At 46.9% G+C, this 25,978-nt stretch overlaps 1 long non-coding RNA gene and 1 pseudogene across 2 annotated transcripts; both read right to left on the bottom strand.

The window, feature by feature from the left end:
• Positions 1 to 104: 104 nt before the first annotated feature.
• On the bottom strand, positions 105 to 5,863 carry LOC144329067 (uncharacterized). Its single transcript, XR_013394495.1, has 3 exons — positions 5,738 to 5,863; positions 1,651 to 1,795; positions 105 to 215 (listed from the first exon to the last, which is right to left on the bottom strand). It is a non-coding gene; the product is annotated as an uncharacterized LOC144329067 (long non-coding RNA).
• Positions 5,864 to 8,795: 2,932 nt separating this feature from the next.
• LOC114605314 (uncharacterized) lies at positions 8,796 to 25,972 on the bottom strand (annotated as a pseudogene). The gene is made up of 5 exons (XR_013394489.1): positions 25,593 to 25,972; positions 24,399 to 24,576; positions 21,333 to 21,477; positions 18,158 to 20,413; positions 8,796 to 11,177 (listed from the first exon to the last, which is right to left on the bottom strand). The product of XR_013394489.1 is annotated as an uncharacterized LOC114605314 (transcript).
• Between the last annotated feature and the right edge of the window lie 6 nt (positions 25,973 to 25,978).

Raw genomic sequence — 25,978 nt, 5'->3', positions numbered from 1 at the left:
TTCCACTATCAGTGAAACTTTTCCCACACTCCATACCTTTAAATGGTTTCTCCTCTCGGAGTCATTGATGTGAGCTATGTGTCCTCATTCAATGAAGCATATCCCACATTTCACACATTTTAATTTCTATTCCTCATGAAACGAAAGGTGCCCCATTCCTTGGAATTCTGAATGTCTTCTCCATCACCTTCTTCAGAGTGCGAGGAAAGGAAATCCTGTTTGGGTTTCAAGGAAGAGAACATTAGCCCCTTCTCTTATTTTAACATCTCCTACATTCTCCCATGTCCTACCCATGTTCCCAATATTTTGGAAATGAAAATGATAGGTCAGCTGAATGGGTGCTCAGGGAAGCTCCTGTTCTTGGAGATGGACCTCCATCTACATGCCTCACATTGCATGGAGAGAGCAGGAGAAGCAGAAGGAAAGCAGCTGGCACATCGGAATCCCAGACCCCCACTGTTCCTTATAATAATGATGGGCTGCCTGATCTCGAGCCCATCCTAAAGTGACACTGAAAAAGCTGCATATTAAAGGCAAATGGATAACTGTACTAGTGAAAACTTCAACCTTGAATATGTAGTGTTGAATTATTGATGGCCTGAAGTTGTGTTATTTCTAGAGACAGGAATTCATTCCGGTTCTGTCTCAAATATAGCTATTACCGTATTTTTCGCTCTATAGGACGCACTTTTTCCCCTTCAAAAATGAAGGGGAAATGTGTGTGCGTCCTATGGAGCGAAGAAGCCATAGCCCCGTGACCCTCTCCTGGCTGGAGAGGTGGCGCGCGGCTATGGCAGGAGCCTCTTTAGCCGCACACCACTTCTCCAGCCGGGAGAGGGTCGTGGGGGGCTTCTTTAGCTAATCAAGCCCCCCGAGACCCTCTCCCGGCTGGAGAGATGACGGGCAGTTTTGGCAGGAGCCTCTATAGCCGCGCGTCACCTCTCCAGCCGGGAGAGCGCGCACGCGGCTAAAACAGCCCCCCCCCCCCGAGACCCTCTCCCAGCTGGAGAGGTGACGCGCGACTATGGCAGGAGCCTCTATAGCTGCGTGTCACCTCTCCAGCCAGGAGAGCGCGCCCGCGGCTAAACAAGCCCCCCGGGACCCTCTCCCGGCTGGAGAGGTGACGCGCGACTACGGCAGGAGCCTCTCCGCGTGTCAACTATCCAGCCTGGAGAGCGCGGGGGGCTATGGCAGGAGCCTCTCCGCTGCACGCCTTTTCCCGCTCCCCGACCTGCTCTTTGGGGCTGGTGGTGGGCTTCCCCCTGCCAGGCCCAAAGAGCAGGTTGAAAGGAACCTGAAGACTGGAGAGCGAGAGGGGTCAGTGCGCACCGACCCCTCTCGCTCTCCAGGCTTCCAAGATAGCCACCTGAAGGCCACCGAACGCACCTTAAACGGCACCTTGTTTTAGAGGGGGAAAACAAGAGGGGGAAAATTCTCCCCCTCTCTGCGCAGCGCCTCCTGCCGCTTCGCTGAAGGGGTGCTGGGCAGAGAGGGGGAGAATTTTTTTCCCTTGTTTCCCCCCCCCCTAAAACAAGGTGCGTCCTATTGTCCGGTGCGTCCTATAGAGCGAAAAATACGGTATATGATGTCATGAGGTGTCATGGGAGCAGTAGTACCTTTGGTGGTCCCCACCCTCAACTCAGCTCTCACCTGTCCCTTCCAGAAGCTGTCAGGATGAATCAGGGGCCACAATCCCAGGAATGGCTTCAACCGGCTGGCAAAACCAGGTGAGGATAGCTGATGGGTCTCAAATCCTTGGGGGGCTGGGGAATTCTGCTGCACCTGAAGTCAAGCCCTGGTGGATGGAGAGGATGAGAAGAACAGTGAATCCCACAGTCTAGAAGGCAGATTCTGCCCATCCTGCAGAGGAAAGTGAAGGGCAGGTGGGATCGTCAACCGGGGAAGGGAGCCCATTGAGAAGGAAAGCTCTGGTGCTAAACCTTCACTGCCTCGTGAGTTATGTTCAGGAGAAGAAAAGGCTATGGAGGGAAACCCACACAAATCCGGAGTGGAGTCTCTAAGACGGTTGGATGGTGTCCTGCACACCTTCTTCATTCAACTCCTGCAGCCAAGCTGGTGCCTAACGTACTGCTCTGCTTTCCTTGGGACCATATCAGCCGGGCTGAGAAGGGGGTCTGGTTGGCTAGGCAGCCCAGGACCCCCAAACCCCCTGCCCAGGCTGGCAGTGCTACAAACACAGCAGTTTCAAGTGGGGAGATGGGCTCAGAGCTGTGTATCAAAGTCTCTCCGATGTGGAACAAGGGAAACAGAAACAAAATTTACATCATAAAGGTAAAGGTAAAGGGACCACTGACTATTAGGGAGCCAGCGGCATACAGCTTCCGGGTCATGTGGCCAGCATGACTGAGCCGCTTCTGGCGAACCAGAGCAGCGCATGGAAACACCATTTACCTTCCCGCCGGAGTGGTACCTATTTATCTACCTGCACTTTGATGTGCTTTCGAACTGCTAGGTTGGCAGGAGCAGGGAACGAGCAATGGGAGCTCACCGCATCACGGGGATTCGAACCGCCGACCTTCTGATTGGCAAGTCCTACGCTCTGTGGTTTAACCCACAGCGCCACCCGGATCCCATATTTACATCATACGGCACTGTAAAAGTATTCAAAATATTTGTTTTTCGAAGAAAAGACCACAATGTATCATGTGGCCCCTTCAAAGCTAATGAAAGTCTTGTGGCTGGAGCTTTTGGGGGTGCAGGACCAGGAAAGCTCCTGCCGCCATGATCCTTCCAATTCGGATTCAGGCCTCATCGTGGGACTGAAATTGCCCTGGTTGTGCTGGTTGATGATCTCCAACGGGCCAGAGGCTGAGGGGGAAACTGTTTCCTGGTTCTGCTGGATCTCTCAGCGGCCTTGAAGACCTTTGGCCATGGTGTCCTTCTGGACCCTCTAGGGGAGCTGGGGGCCCTGCCATGCAGTGGTTCCCCTCCTTCCTCCTGGGCCATGTCCAGAAAGTGGTGTTCAGACCCCTGGATGCTTACTTGTGGGGTGCCTCAGGACTCCATTCTCTCCCCCATGCTTTTTACTATCTATATGCAGCCACTGGGAGAGATCATCAGGGGGGTTGGGCTGGGTGTTCACCAGTATGTGGATGATGCCCAGCTCTTCCTTTCTTTTAAATGGGAACTAGTGAAGATGGTGAATGCCCTGTGTGTCTGTTTGGAGGTGGTTGGAGGATGGATGGTGGCTAACACATTGAGGTTGAATCCTGACAAGACAGAAATACTGTCCCTGGGGGAGGGTGGGGGCACTCCTGGTCCAGATGGGGTAACTGTGCCCCTGAAGGACCAGGTGTGCAGCCTGGGGGTCACCGCCTTCTGGGATCCATTTGTGAACAGAATGTGTGAGTCAACTCTTTTTATACTTTTATAGAAGACTGTGTCGTGTCTTATCTTTTTATGACGGAGTAAAGTGGAAATTACCAAGGAATCTTATTTTAGAGGCTTTAGCGAGCCTGAGCAAATGCATCCGCTGTAAGTTTAAAAGGGGGAATGTTACTCTGCTAAATTGTACAACTTGTTAACACAAGTTGGAAAGGATATAATCAAACAAAATATCCTCTCCTGCATTCCTGAACATTCCCAGTGTCATGGTTGCATTTCTCAGGCATAGAAAAGTACGGATCTAAGTACAGCGATAATTCCTAACCTATCGGTTCAAGAAGGTTCTGGTAGTTTTACTCTGTATGATTCAAAGCTGGTGTTTTTTCTAGATCATGGGGAGGCAAACTAAGGCCTGGGGGTATAAATGTGATGATGATGATGATGATGATGATGATGATGATGATCTTGTGGGGGTTTTTAAAGTTATTTTGGAATTCGTACTGCTATATCAGCTCACAAAATCTTATGGGTGGAGAAAATCACAGGGTTGCTGTAAAATATAATCCCACCCACTTCTCATTTATATACAGTCTGTAAATTTGGGGAGGTCACACACCTCACCTGCTAATACTGGCAGTCTTTGGCCTGCACAGGCCCACCCGGTGTGTAGAGCCTCCAGCCACAGGCACTGTCTATCAAGAAAAGGGGTCCTTTGACTGGGAAGACAGACAGAGTCTTGCTGAAATCTTACAGAGAGCACAAAGTGCAACTGGCTACTACGTCACATGTCAGAATGACTCCACAGTTAGCAGTTAAGCCTGAATAAATTGAGTAGACCCAAATGACTGTGCAGTCCCTGCACTTCCCAGCCTGCTTGGCTGCTTCTGCTCTCATGTGTCTTTGTCACGTGACAAAAGATTCATGCAGTCGCTGTCATCGGATGCTGATGGATTGTATCTCAGCTTGTCAGTCACTCTGACATTGCCTACAAAGAATAAGAGGAACAGAAATGCTTTCGAGGTGCAGCTTCTCTATCAGCCCTGAGAGCCGTTCCATGGACTCTGCACCCCTGTTTCTGAGGACAGGTGTACATTATCCTCATCCTCAAGAAAGGACAATTAAAGATGGAAGCCTGAGAGAGAGGAAAAGGCTTGTGGCTGCTTCCTGGGTGGGACTGCGGAAACCAAGAGCCGCTTCTGAGAAGGCCTCTCCCCTCCCCTCTTGTCACGGCTAACAATTGGCCGCTGTTTCTTTACTGCTTAAAAAGCTGCGGGTTGTATATATAGAGTGAGAAATGTTAGTTTGGTGTTGGGTTGGTTGGTTGGTGAAAGCTGGCAGTGTTGATGTGTGTACAGTTGGTCAGTCGCTTTTGCAGAAAGACTTTTGAGAAGACAGTGGTACCTCGGGTTAAGTACTTAATTTGTTCCGGAATTCCATTCGTAACCTGAAACTGTTCTTAACCTGAAGCACCACTTTAGCTAATGGGGCCTCCTGCTGCCGCTGCACCACCACCACAATATTACTGTTTTCGTCCTGAAGCAAAGTTCTTAACCTGAGGTATTATTTCTCAGTTATCAGAGTCTGTAACCTGAAGCGTCTGTAACCCGAGGTACCACTGTAAAAGCAGAAAGTACTCTGCCAGGATGCTCTTCTCGTGGACTCTTTTATGCTGACAAGGGTCCAAGGACCAGGCTGAGGCGACCAAGGGAGGCCAGAACCTTCTCTTTTCTTTTCACAAATACTGACATCTCTTCCTCTGGACTTCCTCTCCTCTCCAGGGGACCAGTGGTTGGACTGGGCAGAATCGCTGTGTCTGGACAGGGCAGGGGATTATGGGGCAGGAAGAGGATGGAGATTGCAGGAAGGAAGGGGTGGGGGGACAGGACCCCCACTTTCCAGGGATCCCTCCCTGGTCGCCTTGAAGGGGGGGGGTCGATTACTGGGCGGGAGAGAGAGGCCAAGGCTGTTCCACCAGAGATCCCCCGCAGCTGCCACAATGGAGACGCGATATCTCCCCCCCCCCGCCGCCAATGCTGCCCTTCCCTGCCCCATGGATGCTCCTCTCCCTCCCCCCCTTGACCCCCTCCCTCTCTCCTGGAGTCTCCCCTGCATCCAGAGGCTCCCTTGGCTCTGCTCACCCCACACCCTGCGCCCCCATCTCTCCAGCCGGAGGCGCCCCCCCCAGAGAAGATGGGAGGGACAGGGGGGTCTCTATCCAGGCGTCTCTCGCGCCGCTTAACCCTTTCATGGGCCGCTTTTCTCCGCGCAGAGCCAGGGGAGACGGGTGAGGGGTCCGCCCTGCGAGGAAAGCCCCCTGGGGGCGCTTGGGGGAGCTGGCGGGGGTCTCTGGGTCCTTTCCCCCCTCTCCGCCCCCCCCCCGCGACCCCTTTACCTCTTTCTCCTCGCTCCCGATTCTCCTTTCCTGCAACATCCACGAGGGGGGTCCCCTGCCTCCTCCCTCCCCTTTCCGAAAGCGCCCCCCTCCCAGCTTTGGGGCAGAGCAGCAATCCGGAGTGGAAGCTCCACTTCCGGGAGAAGCAGAAAGGTTGGGGGGGGGCTCCCCGCCCCACATTTCTGGAGCAGAAACCGGATTGGAGGAGGAGGAGGGGGAGGAGGAGCAATGTATTGGGGGTGTGATTTGGGATTGTGTGGACGGGATGAGAGAGGGATGTGCCGAGAGGGGAGGAAAAGTGTGGAGCGGGTGGGGGGGGGAGGAGAGGAAATTCCCCCCCCTCCCGTCTTCCTTCTGGGGATCAGGAGAGGGGGGAGGGGCTGATCCCGACAATCCAACAGCGAAGTCACAAAATGAGTTTAAATCAGATCAGACTCCGAGTTCGTGTTTTGGCAACATGACAGGTCTGTCTGTCCGTCGGGATGCCTGAGGATTCCTGCTCGCTGCCTTTTCCTGGCCAGCCTGAGAGATCACTGGAAAGGGTGGATTTCTTGACTCCAGAATCCATCACCGCAGACCCGTTTCACTCAGGCCTAGAGATCTGCTCTTTGGACCAGTCTGCTTGGATCATGGGGATCACCAATGGATCATATGGATCATCCATGATGTCATAGCCATCTCACGGAGGGGGGGGGGCTCAGGATGAATCTCCTGCCACGTGACTGGGGGAGTCTGGGGGCTGACGGGGGTCAGACAGGGCTGCTGTTTTGCTCTCCTTACTATTTCAGCTCTGGTTTTACTGAAATGGGTGGATTCATTGAGGAAACGGGGCTACGTTGCAAAGAGGCCAATGTGTCTACTTTGTTACCACCCAGTGAGTTGTGTTGCAAAGGCCATTTGCAGAAAGGCTCCTATTGTACCACCTGCGGCTACATGCTGGAGTTTGGGTGTTTTGTGGAAATGTGTCTCTATAAATGCACTTATCCCCGTGCATTTATAATGGCAAGACATTAAATCCCATGAGATGTGCAAACTGGCTGCTTTTGGAAGCACCACTCTGCAGCCCTGCCTGTTGCACGCTTACTTAGGAGTAACCCCTACGCGGTTCAAAGGGATTTGCCGTTCCATCTGATGCACGCTTACTCAGAAGTAAGTCCCCATAGTCGCCTTTGGCTGGACTTGACCAGGGGTCCTTTACCTTGGGTAACAGGGGCCAGGAGGGGCCAGCCCCAGCCCCTGCTGGCTGGTCACATCTTCCACGCCAAGAAACTGGGCAGAGCCTTTAGGAGCCTCTGGCTGAACCTGCTGCTCTTCTCCCTGGCACCGCCATCTCCACGCAGGTGCCCCCTAGGCAGATGGGCCTGCAGTTCCCCTCAGTACCAGCCAGCACGATGCCTGCACTCAGAAAACCTGGAGGGCACTGGCTGAAGTCTGGGAGCCCTCAGTGCCAATGCGCAGCTGCTTTGCTTTTCCTTAGCCTGGCGGACATCAACACAGCACCCTACAGGGGGGTGGTCTCTTCTTCAGATGCCCTCCCTGGGGAAGAGTCGTTGGCCACAGGAAAGTGTGCCAGGAGGGGCCATTGAGAGGGCAGTACAGCACAGCCAGTGGGGAGAGTGCCTTCCTTGGGTGGGGTGGGGGGAGCTTGGATGGCCCCCTGCCTGTGATGCTTAGCTGAGATTCCTGCTATGCTGGGGGTTCAACTAGATGACTCAGGAGGGCCCTCCCTACTTTACAGTTGGAAGCCCCCACACTGCCCACTCCACACCACCCAGATGGGACTCTCTTGTCCAACCCCACAAGGCCATTCCTCTGTCTGGACGGGGAGGGGGAGATAAGGTTCGCCAGAACTGCAGCCCCTAACTTTCAAGCTGGGGCAGAGATGCAGATGCTCCAGGGTCTGGGCTGGCCACAGGCCCCCATGGGCGTGGATGTTGAGCCTTTCTTTGGGAGGGGGGGTGTTACAGAAAAATCTAGGTGCGTGCGAGGCTGCTCAGTCCCCCAGCTTGTCGGGCTGGCCCTGCGGCTCCCTGCGGAATAAAGGAAGGAGTCCAGCCAACCGGAGCAAATAAAGAGGGATTGCAAGGAGCTCCAAAGGGACTTCTCCAAATGGGGTGAATGGGCCGAAAATACGGTTCATTGTCAATGATATTAAAGTGATGCATGTTGGGACAAAAAAACCCTACGCCCATTAATATCATGTACAGGCTCATGGGTCTGAACTGGATTTCTCTGTGTGCTCTGGGAGACCAGGGGAGAGGGGAGCTGGTCACAGCAGGAGGGGGAGTCTCCCTGGATGCTTCAGCAGCCGGCCTCCTCTGGGTCTCCTGGACCCCTCCTCTCCCCTCTCTGAGCCTAAACTGCTCTCTGCCCCAGCCTCTTCCTGCTCACCAAACCCTGTTTCCTCCTCAGCTTGCAACACCTCCCCTCCCGGTCTGCTCCCTTTCCTCCCTCTTTCTGCTCACTGCCATCCCCCCACCAGTCCCCAGGATCTAAGCCTTCTTCCCTTGTAGGTCCCCCAACTGGTGCCCCCCCCTGCACCCAGCGGTTCCATGACAGCAAAAGCAGAAACAACAGTAAAATCAGTATGATAGCAGTATGAACTGTGGGCCTCTGGTAGGAAAACTCTCTAGCAGCATGACTGAATAAAAACTTCTGGGACTATGGAAAAATACTACCTTCCCCAAACCCCAGAATAAGGAGGAGCTCTGGGGTTGCCCCATGGGGTTCATGAGTGAAGATGGGCCCCCCAGGAGACTTCCCTGGTCCCTGCAGCCCCTCCGTTCCCCTCTTGCAATTAGGCTTGGGGGGAAATCACCCATTAACTTACAGTATTATCAGTTTTCTTCAGAATGCTTAGGAGGCAGGGATGAAGTTTGGGTGAAGAATCAGTGCTTGGAGATCATGCGGTGGGGGGGGGTGACAGAGTTTGGTGCAAAAACCGTCTTGCATGCTTGAGTAGAGCAACTCCAGGGCATGAGCCAAGTAGCAGCAGGGTAGGGGCCACGTGCAGAGCAAGTCCCACACTGAGGTCAAAAACACACACAGAGGCAGCAGGACTTCTTCAGTAATAGTTTACTGAGCTTTCAAAGCATACAGTTCTCACTGGGTCCCCAGTGAGGCACAAAACTTAGCTCCTGAGAGCAAATCCAGTTTCAGCAGTAAAATCATACAGCACACAAGATATCTAAGTCAGGCACACAAACCGGCAGAAGGGAGCAAGGGAGGAAAGAGGCTGGAAGGACACAGGGCAATGGATGTGTGTCTTTCACTTCCTGTCGTCTGGGAGGGAAGTCAGCAACTCGAAATCTGCAGGGGCTTCACGAAGAAAAGCTTTCTGCTGGCAGGTTCCAGGCAAATGAGAATCCCAGAAACACACACTGGGATTCTTGGTGTGTTGCCATATCCATTGTTTTTGGAAGGTTATCACAATGTAGTCTAGAAACCAGTATAGGATGAGATCAATATATCGCCCAGCCCTAATCCTCATTCACCACCAGAAATCCAGATTCACCCTCTCCCCCTCACTATCAAAAGGTACCTTACATCTAAAATTATAATCACTATTGTGAGATGTTACCTTCATTATTTCATTACTATGTTGTTGTTTAGTCGTTTATTCGTGTCCGACTCTTCGTGACCCAAGGGACCAGAGCATACCAGGCACTCCTGTCTTCCACGGCCTCCCGCAGTTTGGTCAAACTCATGCTGGTAGCTTCAAGAACACTGTCCCACCATCTTGTCCTCTGTCGTCCCCTTCTCCTTGTGCCCTCCATCTTTCCCATCAGGGTCTTTTTCAGGGAGTCTTCTCTTCTCATGAGGTGGCCAAAGTATTGGAGCCTCAGCTTCACGATCTGTCCTTCCAGTGAGCACTCAGGGCTGATTTCCTTCAGAATGGATACGTTTGATCTTCTTGCAGTCCATGGGACTCTCAAGAGTCTCCTCCAGCACCATAATTCAAAAGCATCAATTCTTCGGCGATCAGCCTTCTTTATGGTCCAGCTCTCACTTCCATACATCACTACTGGGAAAACCATGGCTTTAACTATACGGACCTTTGTTGGTAAGGTGATGTCTCTGCTTTTTAAGATGCTGTCTAGGTTTGCCATCGCCTTTCTCCCAAGGAGCAGGTGTCTTTTAATTTTGTGACTGCTGTCACCATCTGCAGTGATCATGGAGCCCAAGAAAGTAAAATCTCTCACTGCCTCCATTTCTTCCCCTTCTATTTGCCAGGTGATGGGACCAGTGGCCATGATCTTCGTTTTTTTGATGTTGAGCTTCAGACCATATTTTGCGCTCTCCTCTTTCACCCTCATTAAAAGGTTCTTTATAGAATCATAGAAGAATCATAGAATCAAAGAGTTGGAATAGACCACAAGGGCCATCGAGTCCAACCCCCTGCCAAGCAGGGGTTAATTCCTCCTCACTTTCTGCCATCAAGGTTGTGTCATCTGCATATCTGAGGTTGTTGATATTTCTTCCGGTGATCTTAATTCCGGCTTGGGATTCAACCAGCCCAGCCTTTCGCGTGATGAATTCTGCATATAAGTTAAATAAGCAGGGAGACAATATACAGCCTTGCCGTACTCCTTTCCCAATTTTGAACCAATCAGTTGTTCCATATCCAGTTCTAACTGTAGCTTCTTGTCCCACATAGAGATTTCTCAGGAGACAGATGCACTCCCATTTCTTTAAGAACTTGCCATAGTTTGCTGTGGTCAACATAGTCAAAGGCTTTTGCATAGTCAATGAAGCAGAAGTAGATGTCTTTCTGGAACTCTCTAGCTTTCTCCATAATCCAGCGCATGTTTGCAATTTGGTCTCTGGTTCCTCTGCCCCTTCAAAATCCAGCTTGCACTTCTGGGAGTTCTCGGTCCACATACTGCTTGAGCCTTCCTTGTAGAATTTTAAGCATAACCTTGCTAGCGTGTGAAATGAGTGCAATTGTGCGGTAGTTGGAGCATTCTTTGGCACTGCCCTTCTTTGGGATTGGGATGTAGACTGATCTTCTCCAATCTTCTGGCCACTGCTGAGTTTTCCAAATTTGCTGGCATATTGAGTGTAGCACCTTAACAGCAGCATCTTTTAAAATTTTAAATAGTTCAGCTGGAATACCATCACTTCCACTGGCCTTGTTATTAGCAGTGCTTTCTAAGGCCCATTTGACTTCACTTTCCAGGATGTCTGGCTCAAGGTCAGCAACCACACTACCTGGGGTATACGAGACACCCATTTCTTTCTGGTATAGTTCCTCTGTGTATTCTTGCCACCTCTTCTTGATGTCTTCTGCTTCTGTTAGGTCCTTTCCACTTTTGTCCTTTATTATGGAAATCTTTGTACGAAATGTTCCTTTCATATCTCCAATTTTCTTGAACAGATCTCTGGCTCTTCCCATTCTGTTGTTTTCCTCTATTTGTTTGCATTGCTCGTTTAGGAAGGCCTTTTTGTCGACGGCCGACACGTTGACTACTTCTTTCTTTACCTTGGAAAAGGCGGACTTCCGGTTTGGGATCGCAAGCAGCAGGGAGCGCGGAAAAGCCGCTGTGAGCTTTTCCGAACTTCACGGGGGCTTGGGGGCGACGCAAAGGCACTGCGACCCCAGAAAAGCTCAAGGTGGGCGTCCTTGAGGGATAAGCTACCAAGCAGCGTCGGCAGAGTCCCGAAGTTTTCAGGGCTTTTTCAAGAAGGGCTTGAAGACGACGGGACTGAGAAACGCGAATGGTAAGCCCTGCGGACCTCGTGAAGTGATGCCTCTAGCTCCTACTGATTAAAGCGACAAATCTCCGTAACTCCAGAGCCGAATCCCCTACGTCTGCGGAATATAGGAGCATAACAATTAAACTAAATAACTCCAAAGGGGATTCGGGAGGTAAAAGAACTAAATAAGGAACCCGACCTGTCTCTCGGGGCAAAATGGTGCAGGACATTCAGTCGCAAGAGCGAGAGAGGAAATGAGTAATTGCCTGCTGTAGAGCGGAGAAAGGAGAAAGACCTCGGTAACTATTTTTTTTCTCTTTTGAAAACGAGGCAAAGGAAAACTGAATAATAGAAGGGATTTTATTGACTTTTAGAGACTTTGTATCTTCTTTTGGGGGGGGAAAGACCTTCCACAACAAAGAAGGAAACAAAGTAAGAAACGGAACGGAGGGAATATGAAAGTAACTTCCTAGAAGCTAAAAGTAGCAATGATGGAGTATTAAGGGGAAGAGAACAAAGAGGAAGAAACTTCATAATATAATATAGAAGCCCTCAATTGAGCTATAACCATCAACTATTCAACTATTCGGCTCCTCTTCCCTGTCTTTCTTCCTTTTTGAATGAAGGTGGAAAAAGATACATCTACAGAGTGCTTTATACCGAAAGAAGCTTTAAGAATTATTGGACTGGAATGAAGCCGTACTCTCACTTTAAGGGAAGCTTCTAGAATACTAACCATTCCTTTCTCTTCTCTTGAATTAAGAAATGGAAAATTAAACTAAGATATGGACTGAACTTAGAAGGACACCCTGGAATTGTAGAAGGACAATTTGAATTTATAAGGACAACTTGGAACTGGTTTTCGATATTTACTTAGTTGTTTAAAGTTGCTGATTTTCAGGATTGGGACTTGAGTACATTGCGACCCTGAAGGACAATTCTAATTGGTAGTTTACTAAAGGAGGTGGGAGTAATTAGACTCTCTCTCCTCACGCGTTTAACCACACCTAAGACTGGATTGAGCCAACAAGTGGCGGAAGAACAAAGAACTTAAGAGGTTAAGTATAATGCCTCTTTTATGTGGAAGTGGTGATTATAGTGGAATATAATAAACTATATATTAGAGTTGGGGCCTAATTTGGCCCAACTAATATTACTTAGTAGGATAATCACGTCCACTTATACCTAGTGAGTACCTATCTCTGAACTACAACGGTTTAATTTTGGCTTACTTCCTTGGAGAGACATTAAGATTGAACTAAGTTGATTGAGTTAACTAAGCTAATTACTCTGCTGTTTGTTGGCTATACCATTTGTTAAGATTTATTTTACCATTCGTCAAGATCTATTTTATAGGTCCTATGCCTGGATTGAACATCGTTTGATAATAATGTTTGATATCATCAAACTGTTTGATAAGTGAGGTGACTTAGAATTTAGAATATAGAATTTGACTTGCAACGGAAAATAAGAAGCAGGGCAAAATAACCTGGCTGAACAAGTGAAAATAATTAAGATAAGGCCCAGATTGTGCGCCCCCTAGGGGAGAGGAAAATATAGTGAAAGTCCTAATTTACTATTATAGAAAGACATAATGTCAGGGAAAGACGGGAAAAAAATAGGTGGAACACCTTCAGAAAGGAAAGTTTCCCGACAGGAAGAGATTAAAGATCTAGACATTTTATGGTTGAAAATAAAAGAAAAATTTAAACAAAGGGAAATACATATGGAGAGAAAGTTGGAAGAGATAACTCAATCAATAGATAAAAAAATAGAAGGAGTTGTAGGAGAATTGACAAATAAAATCAAAGATCTCTCAGTGCGGTCGAAAACCTTGGAAGAAGCAAATAAAAGAATGCAGAAAGAAATGAAAGACCATAGGAAAGAGACAGATAGGATAAAAGATGAGATAGGTGAAATGAATAGAAATCAAGACCAAGTCATGGACAATATAGCGATGATTGAAATGAAACAAAAACAGCTAAATCTCAAGTTTAGAGGAGTGGGGGAAGAAATAAATGAAAACATTAAAGAAAAGATGATAATAGAAATTGCGAAATGGCTAAATTTGAAAGAAGAAGAGGTTGCATACACGGTGGACAATGCCTTTAGAATAAAAACAAAGAACAAACAACTAAGAACAAAGAAGGTCACAGGAGATTGTTTAGTTATATTTAATTCGATAGAGATGAGAAATGTGATATTAAAAACCAGTTACCAGAAAAGACTAATTATTGATGGTAAGCCAATTATCATATTTAAAGAAATTCCAACTAGATTTTTACACAAGAGGGAAAGTTACAGACAGTTGGCAAGTACACTAAAAAAGAATAACATACAATACAGGTGGGAGTTCCCTGAAGGGATCTCCTTTTATTATAAGGACAAAAGATTTAGGATTGCCGAGACCCAAGAAATGAGAAAGTTCTTGCGTAGATATGAAAAAGAGCTAGGGAAAGTAGAAGAAAGATATGAAAGTGCAGAAGAGAAAAGAAAGAAAAACGATCCAGAGAAAAGGAAGGAGGACAGGGTCAGAGAAGAGGAGGTAGTTGAAGAAGAAGAAGAAGAGTTAGTAGAGGAAGAGGAAGAAGAAGAGGGGGAAGGGTACGAAGAAAATAAAACTACTCAAAATTAAACCTCTAATTGTTGATAAACGGGATTGGCAAACACAATGAATCTGAAAGTTTTATCGTGGAATGTAAATGGTTTGAACGAAAAATCCAAAAGGAATAAAATAGTAAATGTATTGAAAAGAAGGGACCTAGATCTAATTTGTTTACAGGAGACACACATAACTAAAAAACACAAACATATTTTGGTACAAAACAAACTAGGGGTTGAATTCACGAATTGCACAAACGAAAAGAAAAAAGGGGTAGTGATATATGTGAAAGAAAAATGGGAACCCAAATTGATTTGTAAGGATGAGGAAGGAAGGAAGGAATACAAATTAACTTCCAGGGAGAAAAACTTAATGTGATAAATGTATACGCCCCGAATTCGAACAAACTGGAATTCTTTAGGAAATTAGAACAAATATTATTAGAATTAGAATGCAATAAGATGATATTACTAGGGGATCTTAATGGGGTAAGGAAACCAGAATTAGACAGACACTCAGATGGGAAGAAAATAAACCAAGGAAAACTGCCAAGCTCATTTAACAAACTAGAGGAATGTTTGGACTTAATAGACATATGGAGACACAAACATGCTCTAGAGAAACAATTCACTTATTTTTCGGAGCCACATAAGAGCTGGGGCAGAATTGATCAAATCTGGATATCAAGGGAACTTTCAGTGAGAACTTTAAAATGCGAAATTCAACCCAGAATACTCTCAGATCACAATTCAATAGTTCTGGTAATAAAAGGCAAGTCACAGGGCGGGTTTAGGTGGAGATTGAATGAATACTTACTGGATAATGATGAAGTAGTGGAGAAAGCTAAATCCGCTTTAAAAGACTATTTTGACCTAAATCTCAATACTGAAATAGGTATAGATATGGTGTGGGATGCCTGCAAGGCGGTGTTAAGAGGGTTCTTTATCCAACAAAACAGCTATAGGAGGAAGGTAAGAGAACAAAAGAAAGAGGAAATCGTAACACAGATTGGAGAGTGTGAAAAAAAATTGATAAGAAATCCAAAAGATGAAGAAAACACACAAAAAATAAAAATGTTACAATCTCAGTACTCATTGCTGACAAACCAAGAAATTGAATGGAAGATCAGATTAATGAAACAAAAATATTTTGAGTCAGCTAATAAAACGGGCAAACTATTGGCTTGGCAACTCCGAAAAAGGCAAAAACAAAATGTGATAAACAAAATAAAGATAGGGGAGCAGCTGATAGAAGACCCAAAAGAAATAAAGGAAAACTTCCTCAAATTCTATGAGAACCTATATAAAAAAGAGAAGGAAGATATAACTCAAATAGAAAAATACTTGGAAAACTATAGTGGGAGAAATATAATGGAGGATGAAAGAACCCGATTAAACAAACCCATCAGAATAGAGGAGATCCAATGTGCAATAAGGAAAATGAAAATAGGGAAAGCCCCAGGGCCTGACGGATTGTCGGCTAAATATTATAAAGTATTAGAAAGTCAATTAACACCAGTGCTAGGGGATGTCATGAATAACATCTTAAGAGGAGGAAAGGCTCCCGAAACATGGAAAGAGGCCCACATTACAATGATCCCTAAACCAGACACGGATAAATTGAACATCAAAAATTACAGGCCAATATCACTTTTAAACAATGATTATAAAATATTTGCGGAGGTGATGGCAAATAGGCTTAAAAAATGTCTAGTAAACATAATACACGAAGATCAGGCAGGATTTCTTCCAAATAGGTTCCTAAAAGACAACATAAGACACACGGTTAACATTATTGAATATCTGGAGAGCAAAAATGAGATACCCGCGGCATTAATTTTTATAGACGCCGAAAAGGCATTTGACAACGTCTCGTGGAGGTTCCTATTGAAAAGTATGGAGAGAATAGGGATAAAAGGTGAGTTCATGGATGGAATAAAAGCAATATATACAAACCAATCTGCAAAACTGATTATAAATAATAATTTGACAAATTCTTTTAGGATTGAGAAAGGAACAAGACAGGGATGTCCCCTGTCACCACTCTTATTTATCATGGCCTTAGAGGTAATTCTAAATAAAATAAGAGCAACACCAGAGATCCGAGGGATCAAAATAGGAACAAAAGAATTTAAATTAAAAGCATATGCGGACGACCTAATGCTCTCCTTAGAAAACCCGCAAAGAAGTGTTGGGACAGCGTTGGAAATGCTAGAGAAATTTGGTGAGGTATCTGGCTTTAAACTAAATAAAATAAAGACAAAAATGTTGACTAAGAACATAAGAAAAGAAGAAAACGAAAAACTGGAAATAGAATATGGAATTAGGGTTGCAAAAAAAATAAGATATTTGGGAATTTGGCTAACCGCAAAAAATATAAATCTGATCCAAGACAATTATCTCGTAACATGGAAGGAAATCAAGAAAGACCTAGAAACGTGGAATAGAGTGAAGCTTTCGTGGAGGGGAAGAATGGCAGCGATAAAAATGAACCTACTCCCGAGAATGTTATTTTTATTTCAAAATATTCCTGTAATTAGAGGTACTAAATTATTTAAGGAGTGGCAAAGAACCATCTCAAAATTTATATGGCAGGGCAAAAGACCTAGAATTAACTTTAAAATTCTCACAGACAAGAAAGAGAGGGGAGGTTTTTCAGTACCCAACCTAAAACTTTATTATGAAGCTGCCAGTCTTTGCTGGATTAGGGACTGGATCATCTTAAAAAATACTGATTTGTTGGACCTGGAAGGGTTCGACAATCGGTTCGGTTGGCACTCTTATTTATGGCAAAATAAAGAAAGAATACATAAAGGATTCTCAAACCATATTATTAGGGGGCCTCTTTTGGAAGTTTGGGAGAGAAATAAAAAACTTTTAGAAGGGAAAACACCTTGGTGGCTATCCCCATTGGAAATACTAACAATAAAAAAGATCAATATGGAGGGAGAAAGGCTAACATACGAGGACTTATTGACAAGATCGGAAAGTGGATGGAAAATGAAAACGTTCGAAGAACTGAAACACAAATTATCCGGCTGGTTACAATTCCATCAAATAAATGCGATATGGACAGCCGATAAGAAACTAGGAATGAATGAGAAGAAATCTAGGTTTCAGATAGAGATAATTGAGGGCAAAAATAAATTATTATCCAAAATGTATGACATATTACTGGAATGGGACACCAAAGATGAGGAAATTAAAGGGGTAATGACAAGATGGGCAATGGACCTGGAGTACAACATAGAGTACGATAAATGGTTTAAACTATGGACTAGTGGAATGAAGTTCACCGCATGTGTAACACTCAGGGAGAATTTAGAAAAGATGATGTACAGGTGGTACATCACGCCAGCAAAGTTGGGGAAAATGTATAAAACAGGGAATAAGAACTGCTGGAAGTGTAAGACCAAAGAAGGTAATTTCTTCCACATGTGGTGGACTTGTGACGAAATGAAGAAATATTGGGAACTTATTTATAATGAATTGAAAAAGATATTCAAATATACATTCCCTAAAAGACCGGAAGCATTCCTACTAGGAATAGTCGGGGACGAAATCAAAAAAGAGGATAAAGTACTATTCCAGTACGCCATGGCCGCCGCCAGACTGTTAATTGCCCAGAATTGGAAAAATCAAAATACCCCGTCAATTGGAGATTGGCAAACCAAATTATTCGAATTTGTTAGCCTAGCAAAAATGACACAAAAAATCAGAAACCAAAAGAATACAAAGTTTATGAAAGATTGGAATAAATTTATGATATATATAGAAGGAAACCACAGAAGTTTAAAAACTATAGCCGGTTTGATTTAAATCTCGCGATGAGTAAACCATTTACAAACATAAGCTGCAAGAGAGATAAATTATAGATATTAAGAAACCTGAAAGCAGGAGGGATGGAGGTCAGTAGGGGGATAAAAAGATGAAAAACTGTTTAAAAAAATAGAGAAACAAAGATGGAGACAAATAACTGAAACGGAAATTGTTTATTCTGTTTGTAATTCCTTTGTTTATTCTCTTTTGGTGGTAACGATTGACTTGGGGTGGGGTTTTGTGATTGTATGTCTTATGTGTGTGAAATATAATAAAAAGAATTTTTTTTAAAAAAAGGAAGGCCTTCTTGTCTCTCCTTGCTATTCTTTGGAAATCTGCATTCAATTTCCTGTATCTTTCACTATCTCCCTCGCATTTTGCTTGCCTTCTCTCCCCCGCTATTTGTAAGGCCTCACTGGACAGCCACTTTGCTTTCTTGCATTTCCTTTTCATTGGGATGGTTTTAGTTGCTGCCTCTTGTATAATGTTACGAGCCTCCACCCATAGTTCTTCAGGCACTCTGTCCATTACTATACACTTTTACATATAAACAGCAGAACCTCAAATACACAACATGCTTTTAAGATGGATTTTCTGCTGAGTTCATTGCTGTGAAGAAGAGTAAACTCTGAAAGGAACATGTTCCTCACTCCATACATCTAAATGGGTTCTCCCCTCTGAGTCCTTAGATGTTCCTTAAACACTTCATTATAACTAAAGCACTTTCTGCAATCTTTCCCTTTAATCAGCTTCTCCTCTTTGAGGGTTGATGGGTTTGTAGGGTGTCAACTGTTAAATTTCTTCCTGTCCATGAGTCTGTTGATGTAGGACTTCCACTAGGACTGAGCCTCAAAATACTTTCCTGACGTTTATACGGTTTGTCTCTTGTGGGAGTTTGATGATGTAAATCAAGGGTTCCACTCGGACTGAAGCTCCTTCCGAACTCCATACATTTAAATGGTTTCTTCCCTGTGTGTCTGCTGAGGTTTTCTAAGATTTCCACTTTGACTGAAGCTTTTTCCGCACTTCATGCATTTAAATGGTTTCTCCCCTGTGTGAGTCCGTTGATGTATATTGAGGTGTCCACTCTTACTGAAGGTCTTTCCACACTCCATACATTTATATGGTTTCTCCCCTGTGTGAATCCGTTGATGTGTTTTAAGGTCTCCATTCTGACTGAAGCTCTTTCCGCACTCAGTGCATTAAAATGGATTCTTCCCTGTGTGAGTCTGCTGGTGTAATTTAAGGTCTCCTTTTTGACTGAAGCTCTTCCCGCATGCCATACATTCATATGGTTTTCCCCTGCCTGTGTGAGTCCGTTGATGTGATCTAAGGCCTGAATCGTAACTGAAGCTCTTTCCACATTCCATACATTTATATGGTTTCTCCCCTGTGTGAGTCCGTTGATGTGTTCTAAGGTATCCATTTCGACTGAAGCTCTTTCCGCACTCAATGCATTTAAATGGTTTTTCCCCTGTGTGAGTCCGTTGATGTATTCTAAGTGTTCCAATCTGATGGAAGCTCTTTCCACACTCCATACATCCATATGGTTTCTCCCCTGTGTGAGTCTGTTGATGTGATCTAAGGCCTGCATCGAAACTGAAGCTCTTTCCACATTCCATACATTTATATGGTTTCTCCCCTGTGTGAATCCGTTGATGTTTTTTAAGGTCTGCATTCTGACTGAAGCTCTTTCCACATTCCATACATTTAAATGGTTTTTCCCCTGTGTGAGTCCGTTGATGTATTCTAAGGGCTCCATTTTCACTAAAGCTCTTTCCGCACTCTATACATTTATATGGTTTCTCCCCTGTGTGAGTCCGTTGATGCATATTGCGGTGTCCACTCTGACTGAAGCTCTTTCCACACTCCATACATTTATATGGTTTTTCACCAGTGTGAGTTCGCTGGTGTAATTTAAGGTCTGCATTCTGACTGAAGCTCTTCCCACACTCCCTGCATTCATATGGTTTCTCCCCTGTGTGAGTCTGGTGATGTTTACTGAGGTGTCCACTCTTACTGAAGCTCTTTCCACACTCCATACATTTATATGGTTTTTCACCCGTGTGAGTCCGTAGGTGTGAACTTAAATGTCCACTCCGACTGAAGCTTTTTCCACATTCCATGCATTTAAAAGGTTTTTCACCCGTGTGAGTCCGTAGATGTGCACTTATGTGTCCACTCTGACGGAAGCTTTTTCCGCACTCCATGCATTTAAATGGTTTTTCCCCTGTGTGAGTCCGCAGGTGTATATTGAGGAGTCCTCTCTGACTGAAGTTCTTCCCACACTCCCTGCATTGGAATCCTTTCTTGTCCATGTGAGTCCGCTGATGTGTTCTAAGTTTTCGACTATCAGTGAAATGTTTCCCACTCTCCATACCTTTAAATGGCTTCTCCTCTCGGAGTCATTGATGTGAGCTATGTGTCCTCATTCAATGAAGCATATTCCACATTTCACACATTTTAATTTCTATTCCTAATGAAATGAAAGGTGCCCCATCCCCTGGATTTCTGAATGTTTTCTCCATCACCTTCTTCAGAGTGGGAGGAAAGGAAATCCTGTTTGGGTTTCAAGGAAGAGAACAAAGGGAAAGAGAACACATCAAGCTCCATTAGTCCCTTCTCTTATATCAACATCTCCTACATTCTCCACTGTCCTACCCATGTTCCCAATTTTTTGGAAATGAAAATACAATGTCATCAAATGATAGTAATGCACCACCACCTTTCATAATCCTCAAACATTGTTAATAGCACAGCATGATCTTGGAATACAGCCTTTTCAAATCAATTGTTTCCTCACAGGAAAGGCAGCTGCTCTCTGTCCGTGAACAGGCCCTCTCTTTCTCTGGTCCATCGTTCCTTTGGACATTCCCCATCCTCTGCATCATAATCCTGCATCCACCTCTAGATCTTCCTGAATCACCTGCACAGTCCCATTGGCCTCAAGAGGTCCATGTGGGCCATTATGTGAGGCCCAGGTCTATGTCTTTTCCAGGGACTGTGGTCTGGGTCAGTCAGAGAACTACTGACAAGGCTTGGTGCTTGGGGTCAGCTGAATGGGTGCTCAGGGAAGCTCCTGTTCTTGGAGATGGACCTCCATCTACATGCCTTGCATTGCATGGAGAGAGCAGGAGAAGCAGAAGGAAAGCAGCTGGCAAATGGGAATCCCAGACGGAAACACCCACCCCCATTGCCCCTTATCATAATGATGTGCTGCCTGATCTCGTGCCTGTCTTCTGACTATCTTAAAGTGACACTGAAAAAGCTGCATTTTAAAGGCAAATGGATAACTGTACTAGTGAAAACTTCAACCTTGAATATGTAGTGTTCATTTATTGATGGCCTGAAGTTGTGTTATTTCTAGAGACATGAATTTATTCCTGTTCTGTCTCAAATATAGCTATTATCTGATGTCATGGGGTGTTATGGGAGCGGTAGTACCTTTGGTGGTCCCCACCCTGCACTCAGCTCTCACCTGTGCCTTCCAGAAGCTGTCAGGATGAATCAGGGGCCACAATCCCAGGAATGGCTTCAACCGGCCGGCAAAACGAGGTGAGGATAGCTGATAGGTCTCAAATCCTTGGGGGGCTGGGGAATTCTGCTGCACCTGAAGTCAAGCCCTGGTGGATGGAGAGGAGGAGAAGAACAGTGAATCCTACAGTCCAGAAGGCAGATTCTGCCCATCCTGTAGAGGAAAATGAAGGGCCTATGGGATCGTCAACTGGGGAAGGGAGCCCATCGAGAAGGAAAACTCTGGTCCTAAACCTTCACTGCCTCGTGAGTTATGTTCAGGAGAAGAAAAGGATCTGGAGGAAAACCTACACAAATCCAGAGTGGAGTCTCTAAGACAGTTGGATGGTGTCCTGCACACCTTCTTCATTCAACTCCTGCAGCCAAGCTGGTGCCAAACAGGCTTCAGGAGAGCCGCAGCGCCAGCCCCACAAGGTCGGGGGACAGCGGGGAGGGGGAACGCCGCCATCCCGCTGTCTCCCAATGTGGTTTGGAGGCTGACGGCGGGGAGACGCGTGCTTCTCCCCGCCGCCAGCCCCGCAAGCTCCGGGCACAGTGGGGAGGTGCAGCTTGTCTTCCCGCTGTCCCCGGACCTGGTCTGCAGGCGGGCGACGGGGAGAATAACACTTCTCACTGCTGCCTGTCCCGCAAGCGCCTGGGGGGGGAAATAATTTTTTTTCTTTATTCCCCCCCCAAAAAAACTTGTTGCATCCTATGGGGCGAAAAGTACGGTATTCAAAATATTTGTTTTTCGAAGAAAAGACCACAGTGTATCAGGTGGGCCCTTGAAAGCTAATAAACGTATTGTGGCTGGAAGTTTTGGGGGTGCAGGACCAGGAAAGCTTCTGCCACCATGATCTTTCCAATTGGGATTCAGGCCTCATCATGGGACTGAAATTGCCCTGGTTGTGCTGGTTGATGATCTCCAACGGGCCAGAGGCTGAGGGGGAAGCTCTTTCCTGGTTCTCTCAGCGGCTTTGGAGACCTTTGGCCATGGTGTCCTTCTGGACAATCTTGGGAAGCTGGGGGCCCTGTTATGCAGTGGTTCCCCTCCTTCTGTTGGGATTCGCAGGATGTTGAGTAAGTCTGCAGGCTTCAAGAGGCTGATGCAATACTCTGTGAAGTGCTGGGTCAGAGTGACTCAGCAGGGATGTGATTGGCTATCCCCTGTTTTAAAAGGAAAGCCTGTTCAACAGTAAGTTGTGGTGGTTGTGCTGAGGTGTGGTGCTGCTGTGGTGGAGAGTATTCGTTTGCCAAAAGGAGCAGGTACTCTGTATGGACTGCTCTTGTAAATACTTGTATATAGCTCACATTAAAAAGACTGCACTGAAAAGAAACCTGGGACTCTGAGCGTTTCGCTAAAAAGCGCCGCGAGGAATTCGCGACACCTTCCTCCTGGGCCATGTCCAGAAAGTGGTGTTCAGACCCCTGGATGCTTACTTGTGGGGTGCCTCAGGGCTCCATCCTCTCCCCCATGCTTTTTACTATCTATATGCAGCCACTGGGAGAGATCATCAGGGGGTTTGGGCTGGGTGTTCACCAGTATGTGGATGATGCCCAGCTCTTCCTCTCTTTTAAATTGGAACTAGTGAAGATGGTGAATGCCCTGTGTGGCTGTCTGTAGGTGGTTGGAGGATGGATGGCGGGTAACACATTGAGGCTGAATCCTGACAAGACAGAAATACTGTCCCTGGGGGAGGGTGGGGGCACTCCTGGTCCAGATGGGGTAACTGTGCCCCTGAAGGACCAGGTGTGCAGCCTGGGGGTCATTCTGGACTCCCAGCTGTCCATGGAGGCGCAGATCAATTCTGTGTCCAGGGCAGCTGTCTGGCAGCTCCATCTGGTACACAGGATGAGACCCAACTAGCCTGCAGACTGTCTGGCCAGAGTGGTGCGTGCTCTGGTTATCTCCTGCTTGGAGTACTGCCAGCTGCTCTACATGGGGCTACCTTTGAAGGTGACTCTGAAACTGCTACTAATCCAGAATGGGGGAGCTAGACTAGTTACTGGGAGCAGCCACTGAGACCACATAACACTATTTCTAAAGTATCTTCCCTGGCTCCCAGCACATTTCCGAGCACAATTCAAACTGTTGGTGCTGACTTTTAAAATGTCTGTGGGATGTGAAACACAAGAGCAGTCAAGTACAACATCCCTAGAGTGGAAATAAAAGGGGATGTCCTGACCAGCCAGTCGGAACTTCCGGTTTCTCCTAGGCTGGGACAGACTTCTTCTGCATGTGACTAGAAGTGGGTGAGACCTCACCTGCCGAGGTAACAAAAGAGCAGGACTGGTCAGGCATCTCTCTCTGACTACATTCGTCGAAGAAGCAACATCTGCTTAGCCTAAGATGCTCATTTGGGCTGTCTCCTTATGGGATAGTTTCAAGGTGTATGTAACTTTTGTAACCTAAGTCCGCCTTCTGGGATCCATTTGTGAACAGAATGTGTGAGTAAACTCTTTTTATACTTTTATAGAAGACTGTGTCGTGTCTTATCTTTTTATGAGGGACTAAAGGGGAAATTACGAAGGAAACTTATTTTAGAGGCTTTAGCGAGCCTGAGCAAATGCATCCGCTGTAAGTTTAAAAGGGGGAATGTTACTCTGCTAAATTGTACAACTTGTTAGCACAAGTTGGAAAGGATATAATCAAACAATATATCCTCTCCTGCATCCCTGAACATTCCCAGTGTCATGGCTGCATTTCTCAGGCATAGAAAAGTACAGACCTAATGTATAGTGATAATTCCTAACCTATCGGTTCAAGAAGGTTCTGGTAGTTTTACTCTATGATTCAAAGCTGGTATTTTCTCTAGATCATGGGGAGGCAAACTAAGGCCTGGGGGTATAAATACGACGACGACGATGATGATGATCTTGTGGGTTTTTTAAAAGTTATTTTGGAGCTCGTATTAATATATCAGCTCATAAAATGTTATGGGTGGAGAAAATCACAGGGTTGCCATAAACTAAAATCCCACCCAGGAAATCTCATTCATATACATTCTGTAAATTTGGGAAGGTCACAAACCTCACCTGTGCTAATACTGGCAGTCTTTGGCCTGCACAGGCAAACCCTGTGTGTAGAGCCTCCAGCCACAGGCACTGTCTATCATGAAAATGGGTCCTTTGACTGGGATGATTCATGCAGTCGCTGTCATCGGATGATGATGGGTTGTATCTCAGCTCGTCAGTCACTCTGACATTGGCTACAAAGAATAAGAGGAACAGAAATGCTTTTGAGGTGCAACTTCCATATCAACCCTGAGAGCCATTTCATGGACTCTGCACCCGTTTCTGATGGCAGGTGTACATTATCGTCATCCTCAGTGAACCAGGCAGTGGAAAAGACAATAAAGATGGAAGCCTGAGAGAGAGGAAAAGGTTTCTGGCTGCTTCCTGGGTGGGATTGCGGAAACCAAGAGCTGCTTCTGAGAAGGCCTCCCCCCTCCCCTCTTCTTCTCGGGATTTCCTCTCCTCTCCAGGGGACCAGAGGTTGGACTGGGCAGAAGCGCTGTGGCTGGACAGGGCAGGGGCTTATGGGGTGGGAAGAGGATGGAGCTTACAGGAAGGAAGGGTGGGGGGACAGGACCCCCCCACTTTCCAGGGATCCCTCTGGTTGCCTTGAAGTGGGGGGGTCAATTCCCGGGCGGGAGGGAGAAGCCAAGGCGGTCCTACCAGAGATCCCCCGCGGCTGCCACGATGGAGACGCCCCCCCCATAGACTGTCCTTCCTATCTCTCCCCCCGCCCATGCTGCCCTTCCCTGCCCCAGGGATGCTCCCCTCCCTCCCCCCACTTCCTTGACCCCCTCCCTCTCTCCTGAGTCTACCCTGCATCCAGAGGCTCCCTTGGCTCTGCTCACCCCACACCCTGCGCCCCCATCTCTCCAGCCGGAGTCGCCCCCCCCCCAAGAGAAGCAGGGGAGGGGCAGGGGCGTCTCTATTCCTCCTGCCCGTTAACCCGTTCGTGGCCCACCTCTCTCTGCACGGAGCCCCCAGCGCTCCGGGGATGCCTGCGCGGGAGACACGGGGCGATGGGGTCCTCATGGGGACTCCCTGGGTGGGGATCCCATGCCCGCCCCCGCCAAGGCGCCTAAGGGGCCGAGAAAAGCCCCCTTCGCATCACTGCCGACGGGGCCCACGAAAGGCGCTTTGGGGAGCTGTCAGGGGTCTCTGGGTACTTTTCTCCCCTCTCCTCTCCCCCCCCCCCCCGCGACCCCTTTACCTCCATCGGGATTTTCATTTACTTTCCTGCAACATCCACGGGGCGGGGGAGGCGTTTCAGGCGTCTAGGGAGGTCGTATGATGGTTTATCTCCTTGACATCTGGTGGGAGGGCGTTCCACAGGGCAGTCACGACAACCGAGAAGTAAGCTCACTTCTCGCAATGAGGGACCTGCCAGAAGGCCCTCGAAGCTGGACCTCAGTGTCCGGGCTGTGCGATAGACGTGGAGTGTCCGGGCTGCGCGATAGCCCTTCTACTGGGCTGAGACCATTTGGGGCTGTCAAGGTCAGCGGACCGGGAGCCAGGGAAGATTTCTTAGGACCCGTGTTCAGGGGCCAGCTGTTAGGGGGCCAAAACTGAATGTATCCCTTGCCGGAAGTAATCCAT

Source organism: Podarcis muralis, chromosome 10 (genome assembly GCF_964188315.1).
Source record: "Podarcis muralis chromosome 10, rPodMur119.hap1.1, whole genome shotgun sequence".
Classification (NCBI taxonomy): domain Eukaryota; kingdom Metazoa; phylum Chordata; class Lepidosauria; order Squamata; family Lacertidae; genus Podarcis; species Podarcis muralis.
The sequence above is the reverse complement of the archived record's forward strand: the minus strand, read 5'-3'. Positions and strand labels throughout refer to the sequence as shown.